Raw genomic sequence first — 13,705 nt, forward strand, 5'->3', positions numbered from 1 at the left:
GTGGGGAAATAAGTTTCAAATGCAGAATTAATTGCGTCATAATTTGCTCTACTATATGCATACACCTTTCTGGCAACTTTTTTGGGAACAGATATATTCTCAACATTTAGATCAGGCACAACTATATTGTGTACGCTAACACCGGGTAAAACATTGACATTGGATACAATATTAGGCATATTACAAATAAGTAAGTGAAGAACATGACCTGTACCGTCATTTCCAGGTGCCCCACGGATGTACTGTTTAAATGTGTGCTCGTCCACAATATCAAAAAAAAAAGTCGCATATAGTCGGCCTCCGGCAGTATACTTTAGTTCACTCCATCACCAATTAAGATGTGGAAGGTTAAAGTCACCCCCATTCAAAATACGATCGCCTTTAATCGTTTCAAGATACTCAGGCATTTTGAAAAACTGCTCGGACGATGTGCTAGGAGGCCTGTAATAGGAACCAACAACACCTTTCCCATTCTGCAGCTGAATCCTACAAAAACACGTTCAATGTCAGTAGCAGAACAATCCAACAATATACCGTTATTCGTCATATTCGTCATATATCGTAACTTCCAAGTATAAACACCTCTCCTCCTCTTGCACTTCCGTCGCCACGGAAGCATTGATACCCAGGAGGAAAAACTTCAGAATGCGCAATTGCAGAATCAAGCCACGACTCTGTGCCCAAAAGGATTGAGGGTCGTATCGATCGAGCCACCATAAAAAAATCGTCCATTTTGTTCTTTATGCTTTGACAGTTGATAACCATAACGGTAAGCGGCTGCGCAACTCTAGGCGTACATAGTGGTCATTGTTGGACCGTGCCCCCTATGGCACTATCTACTTGATAAAAATTTAATTATGGGGTTTAACGTGCCAAAACCACTTTCTGATTATGAGGCACGCCGTAGTGGAGGACTCCGGAAATTTTGACCACCTGAGGTTCTTTAACGTGCACCTAAATCTAAGTACACTGGTGTTTTCGCATTTTGCCCTCATTGAAATGCGGCCGCCGTGGCCGGGATTCGATCCCGCGACCTCGTGCTCAGCAACCCAACACCATCGCCACGAGCAACCACGGCGGGTTCTACTCAATACCGTTTACCATCTATGTGCAGCGTATCGAACTTCAAAGTAGCCTTCTTTTGTTGCTGCTTATGCTCCCTTATAGACCAGAATACGCTAGCCTCGCGCCCAGACTATTTGAACGCATACTCTCGCGCCCGGATTGCCCAGTCGACCAGCGCCATTTTGTTCTGGGCTGCCAAAGTGTGTTCGCCGGCGACCAGCAGACATGGCTAGCGCTAGCTCTAGGACTCCAAAGTGCGGAAATGTGCCCGTTCACGCGGATCCTAAGTACAAGAAGTCATCTGGGCATCGTTGCGTCGTGTTTGGATGCCAAAATAACCAGCGGAAAAGGAGCAGGTTGCTTAGCGCTGTTTGTGAAGTGCACAATACACGTAGGGAATCGTGCCGGTGCGGTGTTTTCAGCCTGCACCGATTTCCATCCGCAACGAAGAATGACAAGCTGCGACACCGGTGGATAGCTGCAGTGAATAGGAAGAACTACCAACCCAGTGAAAATGCACGAGTGAGTATTCGATCGGTGTATATTTTGGTGCCACGTTCAACTTTGCGCCCTACGAACGTAATATGTGTAACACGCAGGTTTGCTCTGAGCACTTTCTGGACAAGCCCACTGAGCAGAATCCCGCGCCGGTGCTTCGCCTTGGCTATAACAAGAAGGCAAGCCTTTTCGTGTTTTCATTCAGGCAGACCTCCCGACGGTTAAGCGGAACAGCTGAGTTTGCGGTCAGCGATACTTGCAGCTGGTGCACGGCATGACCATTAAGCGTGAACGACAAGTTGTAGGCGATAGTATGTTGCCCTGCTGGTGAGCGTTATTGCTAATGAAAGTAAACCGAAGTCTGCTCGTCACGTAGCATGCGTCCACAAAAACGTAAACGACGACTGCTCGTCGACGAAGGCGTTCTTGCAGCGCGCCTGTCTTTACGAGCTGGTGTTGCAGGTGTCATTCGTAACGAATTCACTTGAGCCTCCTAAGCTCTAAACTGCGTGCGGGCTGTTATGCGGGGCAAAGCGCAAAATTTTTCCGTTGATAAGGCGAGGAAAATAAGGTGCTTAATTATTGTTGTATATTGCAACAAAATTTTGCTCGTTCTCACCAGTTTTTTTTTACTGTTTTCTTTTCTAAGGGAGCGCTAACAATCCGATATGGCCTCGCACAAGCGAAACAGGTCTGAAACCAGGTATCTGCAGTTGGTGGGGCTAATTTTTTGGAATGCAGGTGCGGTTGTTGTCTTGTACCAAAGGCTTCCCTGATGATGCAGCTTTAAGTAGGGGTGGTAATTTTATGTGCCCTGTCATGGTTTGTGCAACTGTACAACACCTGCATCCGTCATGCTCGCCCTGTTATACGGGCTTTGACTGCACATGTAGTTGAACATTATAACTACTGTATTTCCTCATTTTCCAATGAGTGCAGGTTTAGCATCATATGCTGCTTGTTCGAGTACTGTAGGCTTGTGTTCTGAATGTTGTACTCTTAAGTGGTTGCACGATACAATTGGCCTGGTGCATTTTCTATTTCATTTTGCGGGGACTTTATATCTTCGCAACAGTGATGGCATGGGAAAGAACTACAGTCCTTCTTACTATAACATCTATTTTGTTTTCAATGTGCAGGTGGTGAAGGGCTGGCGTCTGCTAATCAGGCAGTCAAACGACCTCGCCAGTTGGTTGCCAAACGTGGCCGACCCAGTAGTGACCATGACAAACAAGACCAAACTGAAAGTGCAGAGGACAATGTTCTGCGTTCTTTAATAATATATGTCACCAACACAGTGCTGTAAAATCCTTCACAGGTTACGTGCTTACGTCGTTACCCGATGTATTCGCTTCTGCAGTCTGCACATCACTCAGTGTGGCCATTGCGGACTTGCATGAGGTCTTGAAGTTTGATTGAATCGAGACAGCGAAAGTGACAGGCTAGAAAAAACGCGAAATACGCCTTCCGCCCAGCTAAAAAGCCCAAGTTTCGCCTTCGCGCCGGGTCGCATCTCCCGGCGTGGCAGCCCAGGCCTGCTACTTCGCGGCGCTTGGGATAGATGGCGCGACCGGCGCTCATCAATATGGCGGCGCCCTTTGAATTCACGGTGTTCTGGTGTATAAACTCTCACCATTTCTTTCACTTGCCACGAACGAAACGCGGAAAATCTTCTGATATGCTATAATCTGTTTCCTTTAACTTATGTGCTCCTGACAGCGCAGATTGACGAGCTTTAAAAGAAGAAAATCTAACAATTATTGGACGCGGTATGCCTTCACGATACGGCCCAATTCGATGTGCATGTTCAATGCTGACATCAGCAAGTTGAAGCTTTGAGGTACACAAATTTGCGACAAGTTCCTCAGATTTTAAAGCTGTCTCGGCTCCAAATGCGTCCGCAAAAGCATAAAATATCAAACTGTTGTGTCGTTCGCTATTTTCAAAGTCATCAATCTTTTTGTTAATTGTCGCCAGTGCCTCGTGATCCTGGTGCTGCTCAACCTCAATAGCTGGTAAAGCAGTACTCATGCCATCTATTCTCGCAACTTTATGTTCCAAAGAAAGAAAACGAGCTTTCAAATAAAAATATTTCTCATAAATATATTTGAATTCACAGTACTCGCTTGCACTGAACTTCGTGTAGTACCCTGTGGTCTGGCAAGTATGTCCGCGGTTATCTCGAAGTGAAATGTACTAATAAATCTGATGGAAGACAAAGTCTGATACACATGCATTCAGCCAGATCTTCCAAATTCAGAAAGGACTAAATGACCAGAGAAAAACTTCGACTTAACACAATTTCAATAAACAGTTTGAAGGCTGCACTGCATCACCTCAAAACATCGTTCTCACTTTTTGCTCTCCTGTTCGCCACGTAGGCGCTGCATATTAAGACTCGATGTTTAATGCAATGCCTTTGTCACTGGCTAATCACAAGTAAAGCAGTAACAATGAGGTGTATATATCAGCATTGCAGTGTTATCTTCTGCTCCTACTTTATGACTTATGAGCTGGCTTTGATATACGCCGGATTCTGCTGCAGAGGGCCTGCAACTTAAACTGCAAACTTAACTGCAGTTTGATGAAAAAATTGTGGTCACTGATCACTTGGTCAGTGACCGCAATTTCTTCATTATCATGTTACCTGACCAGGCCAACTTTCGTCGAAGTCTTGACTATAACTGCAGTTTCTTAAATGAGCATGGACATCTGCATAAAAAGTTTTCTACTTTTTAGACATTGCAAGTGCCCAAAGATTTTATCAAACTTTTAACTCGTGGACACAGGCGACGTTATCCTTTTCATTCACAAAAGAAGTGTAAAGATCGCCGAAAAGCCAGTGAACGTGTATGTGTTGTCTATCTGTGGTCACCGAGAAGGCTCGAGCGCTGCATAATGCCGGTTCCGTATTGTTAGCTTCGCCGCAATGCAGAAATGTTACGCGGTCAAGCATACGCAGTGTATTGTGGTGAAGCATCCTAAAAAGTAATGGGGTCACTGTCACTGGATATAGTGTGATACTCGTGGAGTTCGCCGTCACGTATCGTCTCACAGTACGAAGACAGAGTCGCCTAATAAATGTACTGACAGACCATCAGAGATACTTCGGACCTAGCTATGGTGATTTGAGTACTTGTTTTGCCAGCCTAGCACGCCACGTATACAAGATTGTAACGGGAATTTGGTACGCGTTCCTAAATTACATACAAGCACGCACGCGCCTCAGAGTAACCACGAATCTGTACCACGTAGACGACCAGTGTTGACGTACAGCTTTGACAAGGGTCTATATGCAGCTATGAAATATTGCATGCGACGTGTTTCACTGTTTCGATTCATCGACGCGTCGGCACGACGTAATGCTTTCCCAGTGTTTCTGCACAGCTGTCACAATGATATACGGCTAATAAAGTGCTTAGCGACGTTTGGTTTTCTTACTTTCACGTACAAACAGTTCGACTCATAAACAATTTACGTTCCCCGAGCGAATCGCCTGGAGTGTGTGGTACGTTCAGCGCCACTAATGAAGAATGCATCGACACGATGTAATGCTTTGCCATTAAAGTCATCCGAGAGGAAACCTCACTTACAAACGTATCCCCCTGTGACTATCAGTTTTTTATATGCTAAACGTCGCAACAAAGCGCAACAAACACACCTCGAACAGCGTTCTTTGCCGCGCCAGCCACGCATGCTGCCGATACTGTACTGCTGGTCGGCTAAGGACGAACAGGGCAAGCAACGTTCTCCCCAGTGGTACCTAGGCGAGGAAAAATTTAAATGACCGAAAGTGCCCACATTCCTATCTCGCAACTACTGCTTCTCACGCATGCGCAGAAAGAACGGTTAAATTCAATTTTGATGCGCTCCTAGGTTGCTACGATGAGGGAACATGGTTTGAAACCATTGATAAAGCCAACTTAAGTCGCTGAGTATACGCCAATGTGTACATACGTTCACTAGGGTTGAGAATTGGGCGAGTTGATATTGCATTTTAAAACTGGTACAGGGCAACATAGAAAGGAAGAAACAAGCCGAGCCGGCCAGATAAAGGAACTCTATCTGGAACGCTCGGCTTGTTCCTCTTTATGTCGCGCTGTACCAATTTTAGAGTGCACATACCTGCCGCTCTTCAACGAACACCTTTCACGCCGACATTAGTCGCTGTGATGCGGGACTGGGTAGGTGCCGCTGTTTAAAGAAACTATTTGACGCTGACTTTGATCACTTGGTCTGTGCTGATCTTCAATGAATGTCTCTGATGAAAACTTGGGTCATTGAGCATGGGCCCGTTGGCGTGTGCTGCTCTTCACTTTGACGCCAACGTGGGTAACTAGTAGGTGCCACTGGTAATGTTCCGCGCTACAGTGTCGAAGAAAATCCCTTCGGTTTTGCCAATATTGAGCGGAATCGAACCCATGGCATACGGGTTCCTCAAGGACAATATCCCATCATTTTACAGGCTGCGCCACAAAGTCACTGGCTATGAACTGCTTTTCAATGAACGTATTTCATCCCAACGCTTTAGAAAGCTGCTCCATGAATGCACGAGTATGTGCCGGTCTTCAATGAACTTCATGCTAACTTGGGTCGCTGAATATGTGACACTGAGTGTGCGGCAAGAGACGAAACAATTCTCAGAGTTCACAGGCACCGGCGCTTCTCGTATCAGAGGCCACGCGCGGACTTCTCAGCATCGCCACTAGATGGCGCAGCGTCTCCAGAAAGAAGCGCGAGCCCGGTGGTCGCATGACGCGTTTCTCAACGTTCGCACGCACAGGCGCGCCGTTAATTTCGGAAGCTACGTATAGGCTCCCTATAGAAAAAAAAATATGTAAACGACAATATACGTGAAATGTACCCGATTTCTGGTAGACTAAATGAGTTCTCGTAGACTGGACGATTTCTCGTAAATTGAAGGAGTTCTCGTACTACACGTGTGTAGGAGATCGCGTTCTTGCCACTGAACGAGGTTCTCATACATCATGAACGAGTTTGTACGAGCTGAGCGCATATAGGATGAACGAGCTTGTACGCCCTGCGAAAGTATGAGCTCTGAAAAATATTGGCACCTCCTTTTCATATTTACTATGATAATGCTAATACAATTCTTGTAAATTCACTCTTGAGGACAACGAGCGTGTGCGAACGTATGTGACTATTAATGCAATGTCTATAAGACCACACGCGTCAGCGAACTCACCGCTAACTTCATTCGTCCCTTCCCTCCTCTCTCCGTGTCACCTTTGTTTTCCCCTTCCCATTCCCCCGGTGTAGGGTAGCCAACCGGACGTTATTCTGGTTAACCTCCCTGCCTTCTGCTTTTCTCTTTCCCTCCTCCTTGTAAGTGCACAATCATTTGTGCTGACCTTATTACAGTGCTGTTTTGCTGTAACGATTTGTTCGCAATTCTACAGTAAAGAATAATTCTGAGTTGAGAAAAGGTGAGATGAAGTAATGGCTTGTACTTGTACATAAAATAGTACGCTTTATGCAGGTTTCTTCTGCCCACCCATTCAAATTTTATTATTAGTAATGTCCTCCGAATTTAAGTCAAAGCATATCGCACATTTCACAAGCGTTGTTTATAGGACTTTCTAATGATGCTTTAATGCACCCAGTCTGCTGACAGATGACCATTGGATTGCGTTGCTTGAGTGAGACCTTGCAGGGCGCCTGAAAAAGTAAAGCCAACAATTTCTTTTCACTTATGCGATAAGATAACATACAGGCAAAATCAGTCTCGCCTACATTCACACAGGTAAGAATGCTTCAGCGTTCAGATCATATGGCATACTGAACAAAGTTTGTAAAAAGTAAATGCTTTCCTGCAATGTTTATGACTCCTAAAGGCACATTCATTATTGTGCTAGAATAACCTGTCACATTAGCAGGCCGCTGAGACAAGTGCTATCAAAGTAAAAAAAAATGACAAGCATACTCTTCGATAAATTAAAATTACTAGTATTGAAGCAACAGAAATAACAAGCCCAAAATGTAATTTTAGTAAGCAGTGCGAAAAGGTCGAGCTAAATAAATTACTTTGAAACTACCTTTCTGCCAGCAAAGTAAAAAGCGTGGTGGCGCAATGAATTTGACATTGCACTGATAAGCCGAATGGCGCAGGATAAAATCCCAGCCACCACGCCCACATTTAAATGCCGGCAGATTGCAAAAAAGGTACATTGGGCGCACATTAAAGAACCCCGAGTGTGCAAAGTTAATCCGGAGTCCCCCACGACAGCGTCCCTCACAATCATATCGTGGTTTTGCCACATAAAACCCCGGAATTTAATTTACCTAAGGCAAATAGTATATGCATGAGGACGAATGCTTATATAGAAACATCTGACAGCATTTAACAAAATTTCATACTTACAAAAATGGGAAATTGTCAAACGGTTTAAACGTCTACTTACGCCAAAAATCCATCCCGTTACGTGACCCATTCTGCCTCACTTTCTTTCGAACAAAATTATATGTCCAGTGCCGCTGCTCACTACACCTAAGAACTGTCACCACTCCTCAATGTGCATGTTTCAAGAAACAGCACAAGTTTGCTTTATAACTGTTAACCTATGCAAATGATTTTCACACTTCTTGACATCACGAACTCCTGGGCAGGATCGCTGTCACACTGGGCCCCCTTTCATCTGTTTTTGTCCACAAAATCATGCAGATAAAGACATTAACCTGAGTTTGCAGTTGGTAATGCATCCATAATGATGGATTTAGGGTGACTGAACCAAATAAAGACAAAAGAGCTCCTGTTCTGGCAGGTTAAGTTCGTGGTCTTCCTTCAGAAAGAGCTTACTGTTGGCACGTTGCATGGCGCAGGTCACTCTCGTCAGGGCTGGGTGAATTTCCAGTATTGAAATTGATTCCTTTGCACAGAAAGGCGGTTGCAGGTTTAGTGGGCTTGTAGGAAGACAAGCTCAAGATAACTTTGGGGTTCCAACTGGCTCATGTGGTTTTAATAGATAAAGTTATCTTGCGACTGTCTGCACAGGTAGTCCCCTAGCGTTGGCGTGAAGTTGACATTTAGCTGTATGTCCCTTAAGACACAAAAAATGATCTGCTCTATTTCACTCCTTGTGAAGAATAGTTGAGTTTCCAACCCGTTGACTTTCTGTCAGCACTGAGCTCTTGCTGCCAGTAATTTCTTCCCAGCTAGTCGAATTATCTTGAGGCCCCACGTTGCCTTCAAATACAGACTTCTTGGATTAAGATTCTTTGCTTCGCAAGTCTATTTGAAGGAAAGGTGGCACTTACAGTTTTATATTTTGGATGCGAGTTAGATGAACCAGTATGTCTCGGTGACGATGCTCTGTCAATAAGTTCCGTTAAAGGTGTTTTCAAGGGTTCGACGAAAACATGATTGTGAAGTTGTGGTCACTGACCAAGTAAGTGATTATCATCATGTTAGAGACGAGACAAATTTTCTCCATAGTTTACCTCCTACACAACTAAACACATTATGTAACCAAGATTCGCCGGTTCGTTTCATTCACATGTAGAATAGCCACCAGTTCCACCTTTTCTTCAAACACACTTGAAAAGCCAGGAGACTTATTCTGAAAAGTCTACATTTGAAGACAACAGTAGCGTCAGCTTGTGGCGTCAAGATAATTTAGCAAGCTGAGTACAAATTACTGATAGCACAAGTATGCCAACAGAAAATGAAGGGCATGAAAGCTTATCCCTTCTTCGCAATGTGCCAACTAAATGGTCATTATTCACGAGTTTCTGGATGCACAACTTAATGTCGATGCTAAGGAATCACCACAGCAGAAAGTTGAAAAAAAAGAAACTTCATGCCCTAAGACAAATACGCCCATTGAACCCGCAAAAGTTATGCTTACCTTGGTCTTCCTACAACTATACTGAACCTAAACCTGCTGTTTTGGACAAGGCAAGAGACATCAAAACTGGTGCCTTGCCTGACTCAGAGTCATCTGCCCCGTGAATGGCGCCGTCACTGCATTTCCTTTCAAAGATGAGGCCTACACCTGCCCCTTTAGTGCTCTGTACAAATTGCAGAAGCACATCCTAGAAGCTTGTCTGCCTTTGTGCTAGCAAAGAACCCGTATGGGGCTCCAAAACACGTCGAACCCATGCACGCGAACTTAAAATAAGAAACCTACCTTGTTCAGTGCTGAGAAATGTAGCCTCACGTCGGCTTTCCCTACAATTCCTTCTCGGCTTGGCAGAAGCTTTCTTTGCTCTGTAGGCTCGTCAATAAGGAAGAGGCGTGCGTCACTACTTGTGAAAAAGCATGAAAAAAAAAAACGTACCGCACACCGGTGTCGATGGATATCGAATAGCACTATCGTGCAGTCGACGCTACGTAAGAAAAATGAGCCATTGTATAAATGACTGAATTTGCGACCACGTTAGCTCAGGTAATTTGGCGGTCACCTGGTGGTGCACAGCTCACTTACACCACTTAGTTGGAGAACTATGTGACTGTGCCAATGTATAAGGACCATAGGGCTGGCGAGACTTGGGAGGCTTTCGTTATATGTGTAAGAAGGGAAGCTGTGAGTTGGCTCCCCCTTTAGAGGATTAATAAATAGCAAGAATGCTTATTCATCATTGTAAAACAAGTGCCGTGGTATCCATGCCATGCGTCCTTTTCGCAGTTGTGTGAGCAACATGCATTGGAGGTTTATCTGCTCTCCGCTTTCGCCTCTCGCTTTATACTGCTGTGCAAGCAGTAAAATTGGATGGTTGTTAGACTGTTATGAACTTGCACCATTTACCTTTCTTATGAATTTTGCGTTTCATAAGGCTTTTTGTTGGGGAAAGAGTGCTATTTTAAGGCATAAACCATCTCCACGGCAGTTTTCAATTAAGAAGTGTAAGCATGCTCTGAAAACGTGTCCGTGAGGAACATTGCAAAAAGAGCACTTCAAAAAAGAACATGAGTGTAGTTATTAGGGAGTTTTAAAATAGGGGCCCCAATATTTTGGGGCCCCAAAGAGCTTTGCGGGCGTTAGCGTTGGGGCACGCACGAGTGAAGAGTTTTAGAATAGGGTTTTGCGTTTGCGAATAGCGTCTTGCGCTGACAGCGCCACTACGGCATAAAAAAAAAGTTATTAGAAACAATTTTAAAGAATATACCATTTTACGATAAGAATGGTAATTTTAACTGTCCTGTTTTCGCATTTAATTGAAATTTCGAGGTTAATTTATCATCAGCAAATAATTAGTTGCGCTTAGTTTTGAATACCCGCCTTTACGTTCCTTCACCAGCCAAGTTAATCCCCAAGCTCATACTCGCGCGCGTACTCAGAGAGCCAGTCGTGCTTCTTGTCGTGTTTGCGACGTAAAGTTCAGAGTTTGCCATCAGCATTCATGCCGAACGTGAGTCGGTCGCGCGTAGGTGTTCTTTGTGAGCACCTACTTTATCTAGATCTCAGCTGGAGTGATCTGGAAGACATTTTCCTTGGACATCAACAGCGCACACCCCGACAGTATAAGTCGGTAAACGGCCTATTTAACATCGAAGAACGGCAGGAAGATGCTTTTAGGCGGATGTTCAGATTTCATAAGGAACACCTGAAAGACCTGAGCACGTCTCTGCTTATCCCGGACGCTGTAATAAGCGCCCAGGGTGTCAGCGTAAGTGGCGAGGAAGCTCTTCTCATAACCCTACGCAGGCTGGCGTATCCCAACAGGTGGTGGGATTTGGAGCCACTGTTTCGCCGCCACTACTCCACTTTGTCAAGTATCGTGCCCAGGTGCTCACGCACATTGAAGGCAACTTTGGGCACCTGCTGGACTTAACTAAGAACAAGTGGCTGAACATTGCTGAACTAGGTCGTTTTTCTCAGGCAAGTACAGTGCATTGAAATACCTAACTGCGCGAACGTGAGTGCATAGATATGCCTGGCTAAAATTGGCACGAAACGTAACCAGATTACTCGCAAATTCTTCGAGCAATTTCTGAGTGGCAAGGTAATTGTTTACGTTACCAACTTTTATCTACAGGCAGTGCATCGCAGAGGTGCACCACTTAAAAACTGTTGGGGGTTCGTGGATGGGACAGCGAGACCGATTTGCCGGCCATCGGTGAACCAGAGAATATATTTCTCTGGTCATAAGCGCGTCCATGCTGTGAAATATCAATCTGTCATGTGCGCCAACGGCATCGTGTGCGATCTTGACGGCCCCTATCCAGGTCACAGACACGACGCCGGTAGGTACACCAAACTTACTATATTGATAAAGGTATTTTTATTACATAATGGTATTTTCATAAAAGCAGTGCATGTATAGGTCACTACAGAAATATTGTGCAGTGAAGCATAATGCTGCACACCTTACGTGAAGACAAAGGTACCCAGGAAGTTTACTTATAGTGCCCTTTGTGCATGCTTGATCACCTTAAGGAAACGTAATTATTGGTTTTCTTCCATGTTGTGAGCACCTGTACCCCAGAATTAAGCATATAACTGCATGCATAGTAGCCAACAAGGTCTTCTGTTATTCACTGGTCAAGCTAATATCATGAGATTGAAAAAGAACCATTCTGTGTACCATTTTGTTTTATAAATAATATTCTTGTTCAGGCACTTCAGCTATGAAATCTCTTTTAGTGCTCTTTGTGAGAATATTTCTTGGGTGACTGCCGAGTGCTGAAAAGAGTTGCTCTGTTGTAGGTATCCTGGGAGACAGCGGCCTTTACAACAGGCTCGAGCACTTGGTGCAGGGTTCCTTGTACACCATCTATGGCGACCCTGCATATCCACTACGTCCACTGCTGATGCGCCCATATGCTGGCTCTTCTCTGACAGAGGCACAGCAAAGGTTTAATTCCGGCATGAGCACAGTCCGCCAGGCCGTAGAATGGGGATTCGGCAAGACTGTTGGACTGTTCGCGTTCTTGGACTTTAAAAAAAATCAAAAGATTCTTCTACAAAATGTACCTCAGATGTACAAAGTAGGTACAATCCTTGCAAACTGCCATACATGTTTGTATGGTAGTCAAGTTTCTATGTTTTTTGGCTTAAAACCACCATCTCTGCCAGAATATCTGGTTCCCGTCACTGCTTGAGATCCTCAATCCTCGGATCAGGGATCTCGCATGTCTTTGGAACTTGCATATGCGTAGCCCATAAGAGCGTTTTGGAAAGCACTTAAAAATTGTCAAGCAATTATTGGCTCCATTTGAACCACTGAACAATCTCACATTTGCCGATGCTACGTTTTGTGTGACCTGTTAAAGCAAGCTTTATTCATCTTGTATGCAGTGCTAGAGCACCAATCGGAGGCGTAGTTTTAAGACACTTTAATTTGCAAAATTTTATTTCCAAGCATTTAGGCATGTATGTTACAAGGATAATGACCTTGCAACTTCTTTTTGAAGAAATAAATGCACCATACTGCACTACAAGAATGTTTATTTTTTGTTTTGCGAAAGCTTGTGTATAATTTCTAGAAGTGCCTTCTGAGTTGCCAGGGATGCCTCTCTTTCTGCCCTGCGCTCCTGTATCTCTATTTCGTGCTGCTTCTGCAGCCTCCCAAGTTCTTCACACCGGAGCTGTCTATCTTCATCCAGCATTCGCTGCTGCCCCTCCCATTCCCGCCTTCTCTGGTCCAGCTGGTCCCTCTCCAGAGCGAGGCGCTGCTCTGCGAGGGCAATCTTTCGCTCCTCTAAAGAGCACTCTGTGGCTCTCATTGACTTCTCGTACTTCAGCCTTTGTTCAAAGAAAGCCAGGTTGCCCCTCTCGGCAGCCCTTCTCACACCTGCAAACAAAGATCAAATGAGAGGGGCACTGTTAAGATGCTGTTTGTAGATAGGCAGTGACAAACTACTCCACACATTTGTATTTTACATGTGGCCTAACTACACACAGCGTACACTTGCCTTGCCTTGCCCGCAGCGTCTCTCTTGAGCTACACTGATCAGGATCAGGCTGTGCACTTGTATGCTCAGGGGAGTTCCTGCAGGTAGGCACATCCAAATCTAACGCAGGTTCGTCACCTGGATGTATATCTTCATATATGTGCAGCAACTGTGTAGTCGCTGGACTTTCTTCATCCGGGTTCCCTGTGTGAAAATAGAAGACACCAACGAATTCTGTAATATTATATTCTGGTTGGCATTACTTCTTTTGGCTGCTAAGAGGCAGTC

General features: G+C 44.7%; 1 long non-coding RNA gene and 1 pseudogene across 1 annotated transcript; both read left to right on the forward strand.

Annotated features, from left to right (window-relative positions):
• Positions 1-1,510: 1,510 nt before the first annotated feature.
• On the forward strand, positions 1,511-2,887 carry LOC142584081 (uncharacterized). Its single transcript, XR_012828686.1, has 3 exons — positions 1,511-1,587; positions 1,665-1,742; positions 2,703-2,887. It is a non-coding gene; the product is annotated as an uncharacterized LOC142584081 (long non-coding RNA).
• Positions 2,888-10,809: 7,922 nt separating this feature from the next.
• Positions 10,810-12,956, forward strand: LOC142584082 (uncharacterized; annotated as a pseudogene).
• Positions 12,957-13,705: the final 749 nt, after the last annotated feature.

The sequence above is a fragment of the Dermacentor variabilis genome, chromosome 6 (genome assembly GCF_050947875.1).
Source record: "Dermacentor variabilis isolate Ectoservices chromosome 6, ASM5094787v1, whole genome shotgun sequence".
NCBI lineage: Eukaryota > Metazoa > Arthropoda > Arachnida > Ixodida > Ixodidae > Dermacentor > Dermacentor variabilis.